This window comes from Coregonus clupeaformis, chromosome 24 (assembly GCF_020615455.1).
Source record: "Coregonus clupeaformis isolate EN_2021a chromosome 24, ASM2061545v1, whole genome shotgun sequence".
NCBI classification, from domain to species: Eukaryota; Metazoa; Chordata; class Actinopteri; order Salmoniformes; family Salmonidae; genus Coregonus; species Coregonus clupeaformis.
The window spans coordinates 12,493,121-12,515,949 of NC_059215.1; the positions used below are offsets into that span (position 1 = coordinate 12,493,121).

Below are 22,829 nucleotides of genomic sequence, written 5' to 3' on the forward strand. Positions count from 1 at the left end.
AATGGTGTTATTGTGTTCTCTAAACTATCTTTCTACTTTTACTGGAGGCTGATTTGATTGCCGCAAATTACACTGAGCAGAGCATATGGCCAAGCAACTTTTCGGAGGCACCGCACTGAAACGGTTAACACAAGCACCATGCAAATGAGTCAGTGCTGCCGAAGTGTACAGGGGGGCCGGGTTTAAACGCCGTGGTGTGCAAGCGGTACTGTACGCTGCCGGGGTGCGCCACAGCTTTCCATGCCAGTCTAACGCAGCCCTATGAGAAAGTGTGTATGAATTTGTGCGGCGAGGTTGCTGCGCAAACCGAAGATAGCCTACCGGCGGATGGCAAGCCAGGCTACAGCTGCCGTCATAGTACAGGACATTATCCTGTAAACTAAAGGAATTCGCTGTATCATATGCATGCTCTTGTAAATTACCCTAAACAATTTTTTGACGGTCAACCGAAGTTGCGCGCGCTGAATTTCCAGCATAGATTCGTTATTGTGGTCTTACCTAATAGTAGCCGTGCGAAACCTAGCATCGGCTTTTTTGGATCTGTAGGATATAAATGAGGGGGCATTGGGTATCCGACATTTTCTAGGAATTGGGAGTAAATAGGACTACTCTAAATTGTTTGAGGAATGCCGCGTCAGACTTTCTCGTGGTACTCGTAGCATTTTCCGTGGATGTAAGTAGAATACTCCATCATCTCAACGAAGAGAAGACCATCACGGGTTGTGTGATCAGAATTAAAATATCAGCAGCAGCTCCCATTGAAACCGAAAGGTGAGTGAACGTTTAGCCTATGTTTATTTTTTAGCTACCTAGACATAAAACAAATGTGTCCGTTTGGTTTGAAATTTCAATGTCGATGCTGATGATAGCTACCAGCACAATTTTGTGTCTTTTGCCTTGACACTTCTGCTGAATAATTAACTGTAGCCTAGACTGCCACAATAAGGATGTAGATAATAATACGGCTGGTTATTACAAGGTTGTGAGATATTAAGCTGTATGAAAAATGCCAAAAAGAGACTGGATGAATTTCAGTGTTGTTATTATTCCAAGGGTACCTGTTACTTTTCAATGAACGTATAGACAAATGTAGGCATATGGGTTATACAGGTTATAGACTCGTGCGTAAAACCACAATTACGCATAGCTCCTTTCAGCCAGGGTTTGCGCTTTACCGGAGTCATATATATGGCTCTGGGCTTTACCATCCACTCTATGACCTCACGGTCAACCTTTAATCATAATGCAGCTGTCATCAGCTCATGAAACTCATTTGATTGAGTTTGATATCCAGACAATCCCAAAATATTCATATTTCATTGTTCTGGTTTGATGTTGTTATAAGACCTCTATTAAGCTGCAGTATTAAATCAGTTATCCGTTATTTTTAACTGCCTATCATCCCAACGTATTTTCGATTACTTCCAATAATTAACAGACCAGTAGCTATAGCTAATGATTCTCTCAGCATCAGCTCTCCATGCTGACCTTGACTGTGAACCCGCTATTAGGGGTAAACTAGAGCAGTACTCCACAGAGCGAATAGAACAATTTCCATTACAGTGGACAGATTGTAGTGCCTATTTTAAGCCTTGTGCCTCATAAATATGATCCAACATGTGAGAACAAATGTGATTATTTTGCACCATGTAACTTGTTTCTGTTCTTTACTGCATTACCCGGGTCAGGGGATTGGAATAACGGTTTTAAATGTACTCTCCGACACAGATTAGTCAACTCTTTCGTCCATCCTTCTAACTTGTTAATATTCCATATCGCTGTTGTTTTATGATAAAGGTTCCTATTACAATGTGGTTTGCTGCTAGACAGAAGAACAGTCGCCGTTTTCCCCAAGCCTTGAAAGTAGCTAGAATCTAAACTGCTCATCTGTCGGAGCTCTGGACCAGCAGATGCATTTACAACTCGTAATGTTCCGTCACACACACACAGCGCCCGGGAAATGTTGTCTTAAGTAGAAAGATTGCCTTACATTTGCATGAGAATAACTTGCATCTGACCATGACTGACGGAGAGCATATTCGTCGTTGTGACCATGCAATCAAACATAGTTTATTCTTGGTAAAATCCGTTTTTGTATCTAAAGCATGACATACTCACATCATTATTTTAATATCCCTCTCAAAGCGAAACAGCAGTTTGACCCCAGGAACAGCCACCAGGGTGGAAATTGCAGCCTTGGAAGAACAAACCACTACACTCAGCCTTGGTCTGATTATCACATGCTCATTATATTAACCTAATTAACTCCAATCTGAAGACAAAACACAGGCACTGATAGTCTGGAGTGGTGTTTCCCAAACCTGGTCCAGGGGACCCCAAGGGGTGCACTTTTTTTTTCTTCCCTAACACTACACAGCTGATTCAAATGATCAAAGCTTGATGATTAGTTGATTATTTGAATCATGTGTGGTGCTAGGGCAAAAACCAAAAGGTGCACCCCTTGGGGCCCGAGGACCGAGTTTTGGAAACCCTGGGTTATAGCATTACCAGTGTGTTTGGCAGTGGGGCACTCACCTTACGACTAGATTATTTTCAAAGTCTCATGACACAAGACTTGATTCCCATTTTCTGGAATCAAGTCTACATGATATCTAGAAAAACTCTTTATGTGAGCTACAAGAACACAGTAAATTGCGTTGCCATTCTGCTCAATGTAGCACTTTCAAGCGATCTCTTTGAAGAGGGGCAGTGCAAGCGGAGCTGTTGAGAACCTCAACATCACACACTTTTTAATCAATAAGGTTAACTACATAAAGCTCAGAGAAATTGCCTCCATTGGAGAAATTCACATCAAATTGGCTGGCTGGCTAGTTGATCTTGCACTGCCATTGCCTCGCCTCGCTAAAACGACCCCTCTCCATCTCTCCATCTCTCCATCTCTCCATTCCCCTTTCTCCTTTCTCTCAATGTGTGTTCCAGCATTTTTGATTGGATTTTGTTCAGCTGGTCAGGACAGGAAGGATCTCAGTGCTATTGATTTGCTTATGCCAGTTTAGTACATTACTTTTTCCTGCAGGGTAATTGAGAGGTCTTATGTGATTAAGAATGGTTAGTTCACCACTTTCAACAGATTTATTTTAGAAAGGGTAAATTATGCATCTCAATGGACCTCCTGATAGCATTCTGCTGCTGCAGGGTATTTTAGTGAGTCAACGGTCTGATGTGGTATTCTGATGTGGTAGTACATACATGGAGTATGAACGCTGATGTTGATTAAGTACTGTGCTCTTTTTAGATTACTGGTATCTCAGTTATGTAGAGTTTTTTTCCGTTCTGCCTGGTAGCATGGTAGCCGTTTTCTCCATTCTATTAAAAGCTGCTGACCACTGAAGCAGCGTCACGTATGTAGTGTAGAATGTAAAACCTGGCCCCGTTCCCCAAATCTCCTTCCTCGTGATGATGAGACTCTTCCTCAGGATGACACGACGACTCAAGAGCGTCCCCTGTTGACCCCGACCACGACTCTTTAGACTTTAGCAGCTATCAAGCAGACCAGGGCAAGATCTCAATAGAGCCTGCCCTGCATCTCCTCAATACCATCAGCAGTCAGGCCATTAGAGCCTAATAATACATATTTTAGTTTATACTTAGAACCAAGTGAGTAGGATAGAGGTGGTGGGGACAGAGGTGCATGCACAGATAGCCTACACTCTAAAAATTAGGGGTTCAACAAGGGTTCTTCTAAGATCCTCAAAGTTCTTTGAAGAACCTTAGGGTTCTTGGCACTGAAAATTGCACTCAAAAGGTTCTTCCAAGAACCCCATAGGAGGTGGGTTTCATCGAGGAACCTCCTTAGTTGGTGGGGGCTCTTGCAGGAACCTAACTGCCCAACTGAAACATTTGGATTTGAATTTGAAAGGACAGCAGGTGCAGGCACTTAACTGAAAAATCTCCTCAATTTAATGTAAGGTTTGTCCCTTGTATGATCTAAATTGATATTGTTTTCTGATGACATATTTGTGCAAATCTTTCTAAAACAGAAAATGGACACAATTCAATGGATATCAATCAACAAAGAGGTAAGAATATGTACTGTAGGCTATAAGAATATGTTGAAGGCTAGCTGTATTGGGTGCAGATGACTGAACTGCTCACTTTTGTGTCTGTGTCTGCAGGTATACAGACAAGGAGGCATACAAAGGTATGTCAATTAGTATTGGTATGTTATGCAGATCACATGTACCATCCTCCTCCCTTACCTCTTCAATGAAAATCCCATAGGCCTCTACATTATGGACAAGGTATGTGTATGAAAACCATTATTAAAACAGTTTGTTTCATTCACATTTACCACAAAAAAACATGGTATGAATACTGTCATGTGCATGTTTTGTTAATCATCTGTATAACTATTATTTTTTGGATTCACAGACTTCACGCTCCCTACACCTCTGATGAATATAACAGGAAACCTGTTTACCATGCACTGCAAAATCATTCTGGCTATGGATACGGAGAACATCAACACGCCAGAGGATATACCCATTGGACGTGGGGCTCTGCTGGGAGTTTACCTCATATTTGGATTTTTGTATTCTGCTTTGCCACTAAAATCATAATAAAGTATTGTGTTATTGTTGTTATTGTTATGCATATTATTATTATTATTAATAATAAGGGGGGTAGTTAAAACATTTACCCCAAAAGGTTATTCAAAAGGTTCTTTGAGGATCCATTAAAAGGGGTTCTTTGAAGAATCCTTTTAAAGGGTTCTTCCAAGAACGTATAGGGGTTCCCCAACTGTTTCAATTTGAAGAACCCCTAAAGGATACTCCAGGAACCTTTTCTTTTTATAGTGTACTCTGTGCTTTTGTATGTGCTGTGTCAGTGTCACCAGCATGTAGCGCACACTGGCTTCTCTTCTCCTCTGTGGGCTGGGCTCCCTCCCCCAGGCAGCCAGACCCGCCCTCCCCTGTTTAGCTTGAGAGATTTTGACAAGTCACTATGCATGCAGGCAGAATCCTTGACCTATTTCTTAACTAGTGAACAATCTAAACGTGTTCAGCAGCTGGGTATTCTGGAGTAGGCTTCCCCCTTAAAGACCCCCCCCCCCCACACACACACAGAGACACGTTTTCCTACACAGGCACTCCAATGCCTTGCAGGCTGGCTGCTGTGTGTTCACTCACTTGTTCCTTGCAGATATAGGTGTCCACATTCTCTGCTTGAGTGTAGGCTACTCACCATATTTGTTTGTTTAATGCAATTGGTCTCCCCCTCACCCCAATGTTTATCTGAACCTGTCAACTGTCCAGCTGTCACAACAGAGATCTCTATCTCACTGACCCACACACGCTCCACTCATGCCTGTGTGTACATGTGCACATGTGTGTGTGTGTGCCATTTTGTGTGTGAAAGAGAGGGAGAGTGTATCTATGTGAAGACTGACATAAGAGAGACTTATAACATCTGTGACATTGATCAAGTGGAGTGTAGCCAGGGAGAACGTTTAGTTGGAAAGTGGTTGTTGTGTGGTGTTAAGCAGAACTATCTCTCTCCTCATGCTGTTCAAAGGCTGGCTCCTCACCCAAGACAGACTCCTCAACCATATTACTGAGTTCTCTGAGCTTTCAGTCTCTCTCAACCCTAACTCAAGGGTTAACTATAGTTGTAAACAACAGGCTTTTATTATCTGCCTGCTATGCAGCTTCTTTAAGCATCACGTCCAGCCCACCTTATTTAGAGATAGCTAAGCTTCTGTTAGTCATAATTATCCCAGAGGACTTAGAGGAGTAGACAGTTGCCAGCAGCAGTGCCCAGATGTGTTACATTAATGTGGGGGAGTTCAGATGCTTTTCACAGCCTTGCTTTAGGAAGAGTGGGAGGCTAAGGGTTCTACTCATCCATCAGCCTAGTCACAGATATGTACGGAATGAACTGGACCTTGCACATCTCATCATTTTTTAGGCAGAATGCATATAACCAAAGCTACAACTTCACTCTTAGGTAATGTAATGTACAGAGCAACATTTGTAATGCACACTGGTGGTTTGAATGTTTTATCAAGGAAGACCATTTACAATAACCCCAAAAAGTGCATTTAGCTTGTAACACCTTACCTTGTATGCATTTGAAAAGTGCTTCTTTATGTCACTGTAGCCAGGGCTACCCTGAAAGTCATGCTGTGGTAGTTTCCATCATGTTGAGTGGTTGTGTGTGTAGCCTTTAGTGACTTACTGAATCGTTGAGACCAGTTTGGATTGATGGCTACAGGCCTCTACATTGGTAAATAGCAGCTGGAGTTGGTATGAGCAACACATTGCACAGGGAGTAAAAATCAATGTGACTGCTCTGCATTACATTTTCCAATACATTCACAGAAACTCTAATGCACCAGAAGACTCCAAAGACCGAAAGTGCTGCTTCTGAAGTCATAGAGTCTGTGAGTCCGAGGTGGGTGGTTTTCCTTTTTAGCTGCTGTGTGTGTGATATTGTGTTGAGAGAGGTTGTTTCCTGATGTCTGTCAGAGTGCTGCTGGCAGAGGCCCTGCAGTGGAAGGTTGGAGGGCTGGAGGGTTGGACCCCCAGACAGAGCAGTTGAGCAGCAGGCTCCAACAAGTCTCTCTCTCTCGCTCTTCAGAGGGCCAAGCTGAGGGGGGAACCATTAATGTCCTACCGCTTTCTGGCAGGATAAAGTGTCCAGGGCCCTTATTCACAAAGACTATCAAAGTAGGACTCCTGATGAGTGCTGATTTAGAATAATTTTTGCCTTTTAGATCATTATGAACATCGACAGGGGAGACCTGGTCCTAGATCAGCATTCTTTTTAAATATGGGTCCAAACCCCAGACCTCACCATGCACCCCCATGGCTATTGACGGCATTGAGGCTAATGCTGAACCCCAGTGTGCCTGCCAGCTTGCTGAAACAAAGCCTTTTGTCCAACTACTGAATCCAACAGATGGAGAAATGGACAGTAAATGAAAGTAGGGGAGAGAAGGGAAGGAAAGGTAACAGTGGAGCGTGTTAGAGCAGAGCGTTTGGGAAGTGTAACACCCTCAGAGCAACATTGGTGGAACATTGGAGGAATTTTCCCCTGTGGTTGCGCTGCCACAGTGACGTAGAGCACCCAGTGTGTGAGGGTTGGGCCCATGGCAGCTCTCTCTCCAGGGCCCAGGCTTTGAGAGCCTTTATTGAGATATTCATGGATTGCCTTCATGACACATTTCCATGGGACAGGATCTCTCGCCTCAGCCATTCTTTAGTGCCTCAATCTGCCCGCCACACTCGATACATCAGTCACCCTCTCGCTCTCTCCCTCAGTTACAGAACAGGCTCTTTAGGCATTCACCACCATGTCCACATGTCTCTGCCCAGACCCAGTCTCACTGTTTATCTGATCCTTCCTGTCACAAGCCATGCTATATTTTACCTGCTGTAACAAAATTACCCCGATGCCCGAGATAAGAACAGCAATCATGGCACCAGGACCTGCAGAATAACAAGTCTGCCTGTTTGTTTGTCAGTGAACTTCACACTGGCTGTAAGTCACAGGCAGCCTGTCAGACCCAGTAGCAAGCCAAGCATTACCTCATAGCTATGAGTGTTGTTTTCATTATTCAAGAAGGGGCTGAAATTGACATTTGGGTTGTTTGTGTTTCCAGAACAAAACCCTCAGGCTGTTCCTCCACCTCAAGACCCCGCTATTTGTTGTGCCGAGACGAGACTGTTCCCAAGGCAGCACAACAGCCTAATCAAAGCATTGAAAAAGGGGGAAAAAGACCTTGAGGCTCGAGCTTTACATTCAAATGATTTGACTTTTTCAGTTTTCATGAAAGCACTGAATGCATTGTCTCTGTCTCTGCATTTTCCCTTTCAGTCTTGGTTGAATATAAGTCAGTTTAGGCCTGGAAGCATCAATAATCAATTAGCTTTTGTCATGGGAGGATGTGCTGTTTTGTTTAGTGTGGAAGTTGACAATAAGTGAGCAACAAAAGGGTGTGAGGCATGCAGGCAGGCAGGGAGGGAGGGGGCTGGGCACAGCACAGACACCAAGGGGCAGCTGTCAGTAACAGACAGATGACAGTGTGACAGTGACTGCGTCCCAAATGGTTCCCTATTCCCTATGTAGTGCACTACTTTTGACAAGGTCCATAGAGTTCTGGTCAAAAGTAGTGCACTATATAGGGAATAGGTATGGGAACAGGGCGCTGGGCACAGTGGGCAGAGAGGGTAAAGAACGCCAATGTGCCACATGCTGGCAGAGTCCACAACGCCCCCTGGTGATGTGGATGGACGCCCTGCCTGGCCCTACCACCATCACCATGGTTACCACTTACAGCGGGGGCAAAGCAAGCAGCATTGCTTTGGCTAGTCTAGTCTGCTCATGTGCTGTGAGAAAGAGTTCTGGGCCAACGGCAGCTTTGTCTCTACTTCACTGCTCGGACTGCTGTCCAATTACAAGCAGACCAATTACAACCTGAAGCAGGAGTGTATTACTGCTCTCCATTAGCTCTTTTTCATCCAGTTCAAAAAGCTAGGTGTAATTTGCTGCTTCACATTGACTTAAGCTTTATTTTTCCTCACTTGGAAATGTAGCATACAATTCTTACAGTTTATGCATTTGCATCAGTGCCATATGAGCCATCCTCCCTTCACCAGCCTCCACTGATTTGCGTTATCTTAATTTTTTTTACGCAATTCTTAGTCAGAAGAGCGAGGAAGGAACCGTGTTATGGGGATGAGTATTCCGTAGTGTGTTGCCCTTGCCTGGTCCTAAGGTGCTGGAAGGCTGGATCTCTGGAGCTCCGTGACATGTATCCAAGATGTCTGTCTGTTTTGTTACAATTCTCATGTCAGCCAGGGCCTTATCTGTGTGGATAGCTCCTCTTCCCCGTCGGAGACACCTTAACACATCCTCTGCCTTCAGCTGAGAAAACCACAGGAGATAAGGCTCCCAAACTCATTCCTGAGAAAAGATAGCGAACAGAATACCTCAAACCAGAAACCCTTTCCAAAAAAACTCCCTCTTTCCACTGCCGACCAAAACAAATCCAACCAAAGCGATGATGAAAGACCTCGAAACTCCAACTTCCAACTGAAAACCCATCCTTGGCTATCCTTCTCCCTGTATGGTTGGGTTTGTGTGAAAGGGCAGACAATCACAGAAGGGCAGGCAAGCTACTGACATTCCAGGAAGATTGGACACACTCCTTTAAAAACATGGAGGGTCCATTCTTAGGCCTTCAACACTGGGTCATACCACAACAGTCTGAAGGAACGGGAAAGGTATTTGGGAGTCTGGAGTCGGGAAATGTGTTTTTAAGAGCTTGGATAAGGCTTGTTCCCTCCCATTCCTGTACCTCAGCATGCAGAATCTTTATTTTGACCAAGGGAAATGAACAAGTCACATAATAAATTGCATGGACTCACTCTGTGTGCAATAATAGTGTTTAACAAGATTTATGAATGACTACTTCATCTCTGTACCCCACACATACAATTATCTGTAAGGTCCCTCAGTCGAACAGTGAATTTCAAACACAGATTCAACCACAAAGGCCAGGAAGGTTTTCCAATGCCTCGCAAAGGGCACCTATTGGTAGATGGGTAAAAAATGAAAAAGCTGACATTGAATATCCCTTTGAACATGGTGAAGTTATTAATTACACATTTGATGGTGTATCAATACACCCAGTCACTACAAAGATACAGGCGTCCTTCCTAATTCAGTTGCCGGAAGGAAGGAAACCTCTCAGGGATTTCACCATGAGGCCAATGGTGACTTTAAAACAGTTACAGAGTTTAATGGCTGTGATAGGAGAAAACAGAGGATGGATCAACTACATTGTAGTACCTCCATAATACCAACCTAAATGACAGAGTGAAAAGAAGGATGCCTGTACAGGATAACAAATATTCCAAAACATGCATCCTTTTTGCAATAAAACTGAAAAAAAATAAATAACTTTATGTCCTGAATACAAAGCGTTATGTTTGGGGCAAATCCAACACAACACATAACTGAGTACCCCTCTTGGTGGTGGCTGTATCATGTTATGGGTATGCTTGTCATCGGCAAGGACTAGGTAGTTTTTAAAGTATAAAAAGAAACAGAATAGAGCTAAGCACAGGCAAAATCCTAGAGGAAAACCTGGTTCAGTCTGCTTTCCAACAGACACTGGAAGACAAATTCAACTTTCAGCAGGACATCTTATGTAAATGAGATATTTCTGTATTTAATTTTCAAGAAATGTGCAAACGTTTCCAAAAGCTTGTTTTCACTTAGTCATTATGGGGTATTGTGTGTAGTTGGGTGTGAAAAAAAATATTTAATTCATTTTGAATTCAGGCTGTAACACAACAAAATGTGGAATAAGTCAAGGGGTATGAATACTTTCTCAAGGCACTGTAAATTCATGACTATGAACCACATATGACCAGTATATGTCCTATATATGACCTGTATATGACCTCTATATGACCTATATATATGAACTGTGTATGACCTACATATGACCTGTATATGACCTGTATGCGAAAGTATTCACCCCCCTTGGCATTTTTCCTATTTTGTTGCCTTACAACCTGGAATTAAAATGTTTGATTTTTGGGGGGTTTGTATCATTTGATTTACACAACATGCCTACCACTTTGAAGATGCAACATATTTTTTATTGTGAAACAACCAAGAAATAAGACAAAAAAACAGAAAACTTGAGCGTGCATAACTATTTACCCCCCCCAAAGTCAATACTTTGTAGAGCCACCTTTTGCAGCAATTACAGCTGCAAGTCTCTTGGGGTATATCTCTATAAGCTTGGCACATCTAGCCACTGGGATTTTCGCCCATTCTTCAAGGCAAAACTGCTCCAGCTCATTTGGATGGGTTCCGCTGGTGTACAGCAATCTTTAAGTCATACCACATATTCTCAATTAGATTGAGGTCTGGGCTTTGACTAGGCCATTCCAAGACATTTAAATGTTTCCCCTTAAACTACTCGAGTGTTGCTTTAGCAGTATGCTTAGGGTCATTGTCCTGATGGAATGTGAACCTCTGTCCCTGTCTCAAATCTCTGGAAGACTGAAACAGGTTTCCCTCAAGAATTTCCCTGTATTTAGCGCCTTCCATCATTCCTTCAATTCTGACCAGTTTCCCAGTCCCTGCCGATGAAAAACATCCCCACACCATGATGCTGCCACCACCATGCTTCACTGTGGGGATCGTGTTCTCGGGGTGTTGAGAGGTGTTAGGTTTGCGCCAGACATAGCATTTTTCTTGATGGCCAAAAAGCTCAATTTTAGTCTCATCTGACCAGAGTACCTTCTTCCATATGTTTGGGGAGTGTCCCACATGGCTTTTGGCGAACACCAAACATGTTTGCTTATTTTTTTCTTTAAGCAATGGCTTTTTTCTGGCCACTCTTCAGTAAAGCCCAGCTCTGTGGAGTGTACGGCTTAAAGTGGTCCTATGGACTGATACTCCAATCTCCGCTGTGGAGCTTTGCAGCTCCTTCAGGGTTATCTTTGGTCTCTTTGTTGCCTCTCTGATTAATGCCCTCCTTGCCTGGTCTGTGAGTTTTGGTGGGCGGCCCTCTCTTTGCAGGTTTGTTGTGGTTCCATATTCTTTCCATGATTTAATAATGGATTTAATGGTGCTCCGTGGGATGTACAAAGTTTCAGATATTTTTTTATAACCCAACCCTGATCTGTACTTCTCCACAACTTTGTCCCGGACCTGTTTGGAGAGCTCCTTGGTCTTCATGGTGCCGCTTTCTTGGTGGTGCTCCTTGCTTAGTGGTGTTGCAGACTCTGGGGCCTTTCAGAACAGGTGTATATATACTGAGATCAGATCATGTGACACTTAGATTGCACACAGGTGGACTTTATTTAACTAATTATGTGACTTCTGAAGGTAATTGGTTGCACCAGATCTTATTTAGGGGCTTCATAGCAAAGAGGGTGAATACATATGCACGCACCACTTTTCCGTTATTTATTTTTTTGAAATTTTTTAAACAAGTTATTTTTTGTATGTCCATTACATGAAATCCAAATAAAAATCCATTTAAATTACAGGTTGTAATGCAACAAAATAGGAAAAACGCCAAGGGGGATGAATACTTTTGCAAGGCACTCTATGACCTACAGTTGAAGTCGGAAGTTTACATATACTTAGGTTGGAGTCATTAAAACTTGTTTTTCAACCACTCCACAAATGTCTTGTTAACAAACTATAGTTTTGGCAAGTCGGTTAGGACATTTACTTTGTGCATGACACAAGTAATTTTTCCAACAATTGTTTACAGACAGATTATTTCACTTATAATTCACTGTATCACAATTCCAGTGGGTCAGAAGTTTTCATACACTAAGTTGACTGTGCCTTTAAATAGCTTGGAAATTTCCAGAAAATGATGTCATGGCTTTAGAAGCTTCTGATAGGCTAATTGACATCATTTTAGTGAATTGGAGGTGTACCTGTAGATGTATTACAAGGCCTACCTTCAAACTCAGTGCCTCTTTGCTTTTCATCATGGGAAAATCAAAAGAAATCAGCCAAGACCTCAGAAAAAAAATTGTAGACCTCCACAAGTCTGGTTCATCCTTGGGAGCAATTTCCAAACGCCTGAAGGTACCACGTTCATCTGTACAAACAGAACTGAAGAAGCGTGTGCGAGCAAGGAGGCCTACAAACCTGACTCAGTTACACCAGCTCTGTCAGGAGGAATGGGCCAAAATTCACCCAACTTATTGTGGGAGGCTTGTGGAAGGCTACCCAAAACGTTTGACCAAGTTAAACAATATAAAGGCAATGCTACCAAATACTAATTGAGTGCATGTAAACTTCTGAACCACTGGGAATGTGATGAAAGAAATAAAAGCTGAAATAAATCATTATCTCTACTATTTTTCTGACATTTCACATTCTTAAAATAAAGTGGTGATCCTAACTGACCTAAGACAGGGATTTTTACTAGGATTTAAATGTTTTTGGCTAAGGTGTATGTAAACTTCCGACTTCAACTGTACATATGACCTGTATATGACCTGTGTATGACCTACATATGACCTGTATATGACCTACATATGACATTTTTATATCCTGTATATGACCTGTATATGTGGAGAGCAGTGGGAACCAGAGACTGGATAAAAAGGGATTTTTTAAGAAGGCATCTTGTCACGTGTTATGAGTAGGTTGAGGCGTGTGGGAAGAGTAGACTTGATTTATGGGAGCGTATAGCCGAATGTATAGCCGTCTCGGATAAGGTTTGATTTAATGTGGTTCTAGAAGCAGTTGATATTGATTTTGACCTGCCTCTGACCTTTCAGGACAAGGCTTTGGAATTCACCCCCAGCTGTGTGGCATTGAAGGGTGAACAAGCAACAATGAATGTTGTTTTCTCTTGTCAGCCATCCCATCAAATACTATCAAGCAAATAGCCATTGTGATTTGGGTAATAGACTAAACAAACGTCACAATCGTCTTTTTAAAATGCTGCAATTTGTTCCTGTCTTGCCAAGAATTATCCTTTATCACAATGAATCCATCAGCTGGAAGTTGGGTTTAGTTTTCCTAGTCCTGTTTCTTCTCCTGTCTGAGAAACTGTCTGCTCTGTTCACCACTGTAACAACCGCTAGTCTGCCTGTCTATCATAAGCAATGATATGGGAGACATGACAGCCGGATCTTCACGCAAAAAGAAACACAATTATTACAAACATAAACGCCTCCTAGGTCTTAAATTACAACTGCCGCGCTAAATAAATAATAAAATGTTGACATCATGTATAATTCACTGATCAACAGCAATGTGGGTCAAGCAACAGTGTTTCTTTTCTGTGGCATTTAAGGAGAATGACGGGGAGAATTAGGGGATCTAAGACAATTATGCTGCGTGGTGTGTGGAGCGTAGTGTGACAGTGCTGAGACTGGCGGCTGAGGAGATCCTCTGTGTTGTCCATGAAGATGTTGATTAAATATGACTGCTCTGAAGCACAGAGCTGCCTGCCTGGAGGGAGAGGAGGGAGGGAGAAAGAAGGAGGAGGGCTGCACGCCTGGAGGGAGAGCAGGGAGGGAGGGAGAGAGAGAGGGAGGAGGAGGGGGGACGGGTAGGTTTGTACTTGAAACCAGTGAATGAATATCTATCTGCTCATGTCTTAATCTGCAGCAGTTTGGGATTTGGGGTCTAATGCCATTTTAAGCGTGACACATACAGAAGGTGAGGAGTGGATGGGATCTCTGCCGTTCATCTCTTCTGTGTCAGTCAAAGGCCTGTATTCAACAAGCAGCACTCCTACTCTAAGACACTTTATGATTACGGGGCCTGGCATTGACATTGCCCTTTTGCAGAGGTACTTAGTATTCCCTCTCTGGTTTTAATACCCAATAGGGGAGAGACCAAGTACTGCTGCTGTTGATTTAGGAGTTTTTATTCTCATCACTGAAAGCTTTGGGAAGCTTGTAAGAACAGAGTTGTAATGCTTGTCTGTCTGCTGCCTCTACAGTCTAACTGCTACAGCTCTACTCTAGAGACGTTCTATTTGTCCATTAACTTAAGGAATAGAACATTGTGTTTAACTTGACAGAGGTGAATAGGTGAGATTAATTTGCATCCAATTACAAAACATCCTCTACATTAGATAGATATTATCATAATTCAAATTCAAACACAAAAACATGGATATTTGCTTCCTTCTGAATATTGTATTGCCAATGTTCCATGTATCATTGAAGAGGGTTTTGTTAACTATTAAGCAAAATATGCTTGACAGTGTCATTGTTGATCAAGAGAATTAAGCATTCATTCCCTGTGTTATTTTGTGTACACAATTCTGCTCTGTCTTTTCAAAGCTGACAATTAACAGCTTACAGCTTTTGTCCCCCTCCTTCTCTTCCTACTCCCTCTCCTTCCCTCCTTCTGCTCTCTTCCTCTGTTCTCTCTGTTGTTTGTTTGGGAGGGCGGAGGAGTGAGAACGAGTGAGTGAGGGTGGGCTGGGTGGAGAGATGCCAGTGGAAGCAGGTGTGACTGTGTGGCTAGACAATGCTGTGAGATGTCAATAGACGTGTTCACCTGTTATTTGTCTGCCAAACGGTCATGCAACCTAGTAAACACCTCTCTCAGTTTTCTGACTGTTCTGCTCTGTCAAATAGGGACTTAGATACCACAACAGTTAAAGGGGAGGGGCCGTCGGTTGGCCAGTGTGTCAATCACTTTGTAAACATGTTCATAGTACACAAACACATACACACACACCTGCCTCCTCACCACACAGCAAACCCCTCTCTTTTCAATCCTGTAGCAGCCCGTCAGCCCTTCCCTAAAACCGTTGAAGGGACTGATAAAGGACACAGTGTCTTTGTTACCTCTCCCACCACGGTGGGTTACTATGTATGCTGCCTGTTCTGTCTGCACAAAGGACTAGCAGCTTGAATGGCTCCAGTTGTGAAATACTCTAAATGCAGTCTGCTCAAAGATTTCATGTAGCACTGCGTCACGTTAAATAGACCCCACCCCTCTCTCTTTGCTAAGCTCTGACGCTGCTAGCCACAGGTCAGTCTGAAACTAGGGACAGGAAGGAGGGACAGGATTGGCTTATTAGCCTAAAGTGTGTGTCGCTGCAATCGTGTGCTCCATTCTTCATTATAAACTGGGTGGTTCGAGCCCTGAATGCTGATTGGTTGACAGCCATAGTATATCAGACTGTATACCACGATATGACAAAACATTTATTTTTACTGCTCTAATAACGTTGGTAACCAGTTTATAATAGCAATAAGGCACCTTGGGGGTTTGTGGTATATGGCCAATATACCATGGCTAAGGCAGGGCTGTATCCAGGCACTCCACGTTGCATCGTGCAAAGAACAGCCCTTAGACGTGGTAAATTGGCGATATACCACACCCCTTCGGGCCTTATTGCTTAAATGTAATGTTCCCTTCTGTATTGCAACAGAGGTATTTAGTGATGGCCGTGGGGGTGTTAGCAAGCTGGTGTGGTTGACGCAGCATCCAAATAGGCTGCAACAGACAGGCGACAGGCAGCTGTGTTAGAACAAGATAAAGTTTGATTACTATTAGCTGCCATAATGATCGAACAGAAGCACAGCGGCATCCTTTCAGTAGCCATTCCACTTGCATGTGGTACGTATGAGGTCTGTCACACTAAGGGATTTTAGCTCTTTCTGATAGGTGCACGTGAGGAAGATGGCTGCCATTCATAATTCAGCCCAATGAGACGACGATCTGTCAAATGGTCCAGTGCCATTTAAGATTCAGTACTAGATTCATTGTACCAGTAGCAGATGCACTGGGTTGTGAGGCACTAAGTAAAGAGACACTGGGGTGAGAGAGAGAATGAAACTCTAGTCGAAGCTCATGGAGTAGCCTACTGGGAGCATATGTCTGTTATTATTCACCCATTGTGACTGAGAGGGCTGTGAGTGGCCAAAGGGCTTTCAACAGGGACGTCTGAGGAGCAAATAGTCTGTTTATCCTACAGGACCTGACTAACTGTAGCACCAGGCCAGGCCAGGCCAGGCCAGGCTAGGTTGTGGTCAAAGAAGTGATGTGTGCTCTAACTCAACCTCGCGATGGCAGACAGCATCCACAGCCTATGGAAAAACACATCTGGTAGGAAACAGAGAGGGGAGGACTGGAGCGGAGCATAGAAAGGTCTGGGATTTGGGATTATTCCTTGTGACATTAAGCCAGACAGGAAGAGGAAGGAACGTAGGAAGCCGAATCGGGAGGAGGGGAGGTATTATATTAGACGTAGGCCTAGCCTGGGAAGTCTTGACGTGCTGGGCATCTCACAGCACACTTTGGCATGGCAGAGCAGCCATTGGGGAAGGAAAGTAGAAATACTGTATCACAGACACAGAGACCCACTCAGCCCAGACTCGAGCAATCACTGGCAGTCTAGGCAAACACAGAGCTGAAGCACCCTACTACTAATTAGCCTCGTGCTGCATGTTAGTCTGGCTCTGCTGGCTGCTGCACTAGGCTGACTGCTCCACTAGGCTGACTGCTCCACTAGGCTGACTGCTCCACTAGGCTGACTGCTCCACTAGGCTGACTACTCCAGTAGGCTGACTGCTCCAGTAGGTTGACTGCTCCACTAGGCTGACTACTCCAGCAGGCTGACTGCTCCACTAGGTTGACTGCTACACTAGGCTGACTACTCCACTAAGCTGACTGCTCCACTAGTCTGACAGCTCCAGTAGGCTGACTGCTCCACTAGGCTGGCTACTCATATTTGTGTAACTGATGAAATGCTGAATGGGGTGTTTCTCCAGGGTAAGAAACAGTCAATTTTTATCGCCCTCTTCTCTTTCCTGTTATTGCAGTTTTCTACTGTGGTTGTATGATTCTGTTATGTGCCTGCCTGTGTAGGGTAGCAGTGTTCTGTTTGGCCAATAGTAGACTACTGGAATTGCCAATACCAGCACACAACAAATTAGATATGGAGACTGGAGGAAGTGCTGGAGCTTGTTATGTAGATACTAGTATTGCATGGCTGCTGTGTGTGCCTTTGTGCTGACATTAAAGTAGGCAGTCATATCATCCTCTAGTCTACCACAATTTCTTAGGCTACTGTCTTAGGTTTCAGTTAAATATCTCAGTTGGCTAAGGAGGGGATGGTTCGCCCTCTGGATTTGTGTGATCGTTCCAGAGAGGAAGATACTAGAGGATACTGTATGTGACGAGTCGAGTCGACCACCAGTCACTCCTCTGTACCATCATCTATATGTGGTCAGAGCCAATAGAGAGAGTTAACATGAGGTAAAGTAGCAGTGTGATTTATTGTGTGACTTGGTCAAATTGCCCAGTCATGAATTCCTCCTCCTCTCTCTCTCTCTCTCTCTCTCTCTCTCTCTCTCGCTCTTTCTCAGAAGTCCCCCTCCTCCCTTTCCTCCCTTCCCTTCCAACTGAAACAGATGCTAATTTTAATCATCTCGGCAGCACAGATTTGTCTTTGATTAATCTTAATGCCCGGAGAGCGTCTTCTGCTGCTGCTACTGCATTCAGAGAGAGAGGAAAACATAGGCTTGTTACTGAATGTGGTCTGGCTACTGAGGCGGTATACTGGGTAGACTCCACTGGAGTGGAAGGGAAGGCCGATACTGTGACTATAGTTGGGCCTGAGGCCACCCAACAGCCAGAGTGAGGTCCTAAAGCCAGCCTATCCTCTACCAGCCCTGAGCTACACTATATATACAAAAGTATGTGGACACCCCTTCAAATTAGTGGATTCAGCTATTTCAGCCACACCCGTTGCTGACAGGTGTATAAAATCGAGCACACAGCCAATCAATCTCCATAGGCAAACATTGGCAGTAGAATGGCCTTACTGAAGAGCTCAGTTACTTTCAACGTGGCACCGTCAAAGGATGCCACCTTTCCAACATGTCAGTTCATCAAATTTCTGCCCTGCTAGAGCTGCCCCGGTCAACTGTAAGTGCTGTTATTATGAAATGGAAACATCTAGGAGCAACACAACTCAGCCGCGAAGTGATAGGCCACACAAGCTCACAGAACAGGACCGGCGAGTGCTGAAGCGCGTAGTGCGTAAAAGTCGTCTGTCCTCAGTTGCAACACTCACTACTGTGTTCCAAACTGCCTCTGGAAGCAACGTCAGCACAATAACTGTTTGTTGGGAGCTTCATGAAATGGGTTTCCATGGCCGAGAAGCCACACACAAGCCTAAGATAACCATGCTCAATTCCAAGTGTCGTCTGGAGTGGTGTAAAGCTTGCCGCCATTGGACTCTGGAGCAGTGGAAATGTGTTCTCTGGAGTGATGAATCACGCTTCACCAACTGGCAGTCCGACGGACGAATCTGGCTTTAGCGGATGCCAGGAGAACACTACCTGCCCGAATGCATAGTGCCAACTGTAAAGTTTGGTGGAGGAGGAATAATGGTCTGGTGTTGTTTTTCATGGTTCGGGCTAGACCCCTTAGTTCCAGTGAAGGGAAATCTTAACGCTACAGCATACAATGACATTCTATATGAAGGCCTTTTCCTGGTTCAGCATGACAATGCCCCCATGCACAACGCGAGTTCACTACAGGAATCGTTTGTCGAGATCGGTGTGGAAGAACTTCACTGGCCTGCACAGAGCCCTGACCTCAAACCCATCGAACACCTTTGGGATGAATTGGAACGTCGACTGCGAGCCAGGCCTAATCGCCCAACATCAGTGCCCAACCTCACTAATGCTGTTGTGGCTGAATGGAAGCAAGTCCCGGCAGTAATGTTCCAACATCTAGTGGAAAGCCTTCCCAGAAGAGTGGAGGCTGTTATAGCAGCAAAGGGGGACCAACTCCATATTAATGCCCATGATTTTGAAATGAGATGTTCGAGGAGCAGGTGTCCACATACCTTTGGTCATGTAGTGTATTTGCTACTGCTGCTGTTGCTCTGGCTCCTCAGCCTCCCAGGAATTACTATGCCATTCACATGTTGAGCTGGATTTAACACAACCCTGCTCTGAATTTCAATGCCTCTCTTCCCCCTGAAGACTCACTCACATGCTTATATGCGATTACAATGATGACATTATTTAATTATACCATGTCTCCCCACTAGGTGACTATAGCTACAGTGAGGTCCCCTTTGAGGGTCTATGTGCAAAAAGTGCTGTAATATCTAAACGGTTTGCCTGATATGGATGAAAATACCCTAAAATTAAATCTGACAGTCTGCACATTAACCTCATAGTCATTGTATAATTTCAAACCCAAAGTGCTGGAGTACAGAGCCAAAACAACAAAAAATGTGTCTCTGCCCAAATATATTTGGACCTCACAGAGCAAATGCTCTGTCTTTTAGGACAGGGTTCTCAATTGCTCATAGGAAAGAGGGAATAGGCTATACATTTTATACGTTGAATCTTCAGTATTTCTGGGAAGGATTCGGGGGCCTCTGGACTATGGATTTGACTATGTGGCCCCCTGTTCTCAGTAACAGCATGAGGCCGGTACAGACAGACACAGAGCCGCCCTGACAGCCAGGGTCCTTCTAGAAGCCCTTCTCTAACCCTCACCATCCCACCTAGTTCAGGGACCTTTGACTTGCTCAGCCTCACCAAGAGAGACAGGGAGAGGGTCGTGGCCCTGACACAGAGTTGCAGCAGGTGTAATGACTAAAAGAACGGATGATGAGGCAGAGGAGGAGAGGAGGAGAGGAGGAGAGGAGGAGCGAGAGTCACAGCAGGGCCTTGTAATAGTGTTCAAGGCCCCTCAACAATGTCTGAAATGGGATTCCAATAGGTCAAATTCTCTCCCTGTGTCCCTGTGTCTCTGCAGGACTAGAGGAGCACCCCATCAGGGGGTGACACACTATGTTTCATCATTGGGCTCTTGTAGGTCACAGTGACATAACCCCACCTACCCCCTTTCCAGGTGGTACTGTAATACCCCCCTTCCTACTCTGCAAGTGGGAACTGTAATATAACATGTGTAATGAATGAGTTCTGAGATATGCTGTGCATGTGGGAATTTCATTGGTCCATGTTTGAGGTCACCATATTGCACAACTGGCAGACTAGTTCTACATTATGAAGATATGCTGAGATTGTTCTCTACACAGTATGACTGTAATTCTCTCGCTTTTTTAAACATATAATAACTGATGTGATTATTGTTATGATAAGCATATGACAGTAGCAGAGGGACAGAGAGAGCTGCATCCTGTCCCAGTCCCAGCCAGCCACCCATTCAGCCAGCCAGCCATCCTGTCCCAGTCCCAGCCAGCCACCCATTCAGCCAGCCAGCCATCCTGTCCCAGTCCCAGCCAGCCACCCATTCAGCCAGCCAGCCATCCTGTCCCAGTCCCAGCCAGCCACCCATTCAGCCAGCCAGCCATCCTGTCCCAGTCCCAGTCAGCCACCCATTCAGCCAGCCAGCCATCCTGTCCCAGTCCCAGCCAGCCAGCCACCCATTCAGCCAGCCAGCCACCCTGTTCCAGTCCCAGCCAGCCACCCATTCAACCAGCCAGCCAGCCATCCTGTCCCAGTCCCAGCCAGCCAGCCAGCCATTCAACCAGCCAGCCAGCCAGACACCGTGGTCCAGTCCCAGCCAGCCAGCCAGCCAGCCACCCATTCAACCAGCCAGCCAGCCAAACATCCTGTGTTTTTTATTTAGTTATTTTATTTAACATGTATTTATCCAGGCGAGTCAATTAAGAACAAATTCCTATTTACAATGACGGCCTGTTCACATGGAACAGGCCGTCATTGTCCTGCCCTGTAGTCCTTCCCTGTTTTTCCCATTCCTGCCCTGGCCTGCCCTGTTTTTCCCATTCCTGCCCTGGCCTGCCCTGTTTTTCCCATTCGTGCCCTGTCCTGTCCTGTTTTGCCCATTCCTGCCCTGTCCTGCCCTGTTTTGCCCATTCCTGCCCTGTCCTGTCCTGTTTTGCCCATTCCTGCCCTGTCCTGCCCTGTTTTTCCCATTCCTGCCCTGGCCTGCCCTGTTTTTCCCATTCCTGCCCTGGCCTGCCCTGTTTTTCCCATTCGTGCCCTGTCCTGTCCTGTTTTGCCCATTCCTGCCCTGTCCTGCCCTGTTTTGCCCATTCCTGCCCTGTCCTGCCCTGTTTTGCCCATTCCTGCCCTGTCCTGTCCTGTACTGGCATCAGCACAGCAGCATGGAACTCTGTCCTGAGGTCTTTCATCCAGGTGAACCTCCACTGACTGCCACAGGCTGGCTAGGCTTTTACTGTTAGGCCAAGTGCAGGCTCTAGTCACTGTTCTGTTTTGTTATTTATGGTCCAACCTGCTGTTACCTCTATTCAAATGACGACTCCCTCCAAGAGTTTTTCATTGCGAGCAATGGTATTTCTTGGAATAGTTTGTAACGTTCCAGTTTGCCGGAAATACCAGAGTGACTTTTGATAGGAATTCCTATCATGGATAGATGAGCACAATTCCAGATTAGCCACATGACAAGAATCTGGACTTTCATGTGACTCTGTGCTAAGCTACCTGCAACGCACTGCCTCAGTTTGGTTATTGCACTGTGATTTTTTGGGGGGGCATATTAAACAAACCCACTAATTTCCTTCATTTATTTATTTCCCAGTCAAGTTCCTCCTACTGGCTGGTGTACTCCCTCCCTCCCCTAAGTCGTCCCAGTGTGATATGAAGAAGTTTATTAATATAATAAGAAGAAGTTTATTCCCTGTGATAATGTGTCTGCTTCAGTCTGTAGCAGCAGACCTAAACATGTCTGCCCTGCCCTGCTGCCTCTTAAGCTAATTGAAACACGGCCGTGACCAGTACAGACCAGTACAGACCAGTACAGTACAGACCAGTACAAATCAGACCAGTACAGTACAGACCAGTACAAATCAGACCAGTACAGTACAGACCAGTACAGCACAGTACAGAGAGGGGAGAGACGAGGCCGCTAGCTGCCCTGCCCTGTGGTGGGTTAGAAACTGAAGGGCTCCGGCTGAAGGAGCCTGTAGGCGGGAAAGTATGTGTTTCTCTCTCTGTATGTGTATGTGTGTGTGTATTCCGCTGCTCTGTCTGTAAGTCCTGTGTGACTGATACAGACTCTTCCCTCCCGTCACGCGTTGTTATTACCTCTAAGTAACCAGCCACACACTAGATTCTGTTGTGTTTTATCACCTCTGATCAAATTAGGGGGCTTTATTGTGTGTGTGCAGTCTCTTGGTGTGTGTGTGTTTGCGTGTGTGTGTGTGTGTATGTGTGCGTGTGTGTGTATGCATGCATGTGTGTGTGTGTGTATGCGTGTCTGTGTGTGTGTGTGTGTGTGACAGAGAGGATCTGTTTTTTTTTCAGGGCCAGGCAGGCAGACAGTTCTTTCAGGCTATGTGCCCTGGGTCTCAGACAGGCAGGCTG

At 44.8% G+C, this 22,829-nt stretch overlaps 1 protein-coding gene across 2 annotated transcripts in view; it reads left to right on the forward strand.

Annotated features, from left to right (window-relative positions):
- The first annotated feature begins 204 nt into the window (after window positions 1-204).
- LOC121538014 (plexin-A2-like) overlaps window positions 205-22,829 on the forward strand; it is a 346,168-nt gene continuing 323,543 nt past the window's right edge. For both annotated transcript variants that reach the window (XM_041845745.2, XM_041845746.2), the window contains exon 1: window positions 205-771. The gene's annotated coding sequence lies outside the window, so the exon portion shown is untranslated. The remainder of the gene's footprint in view (window positions 772-22,829) is intronic.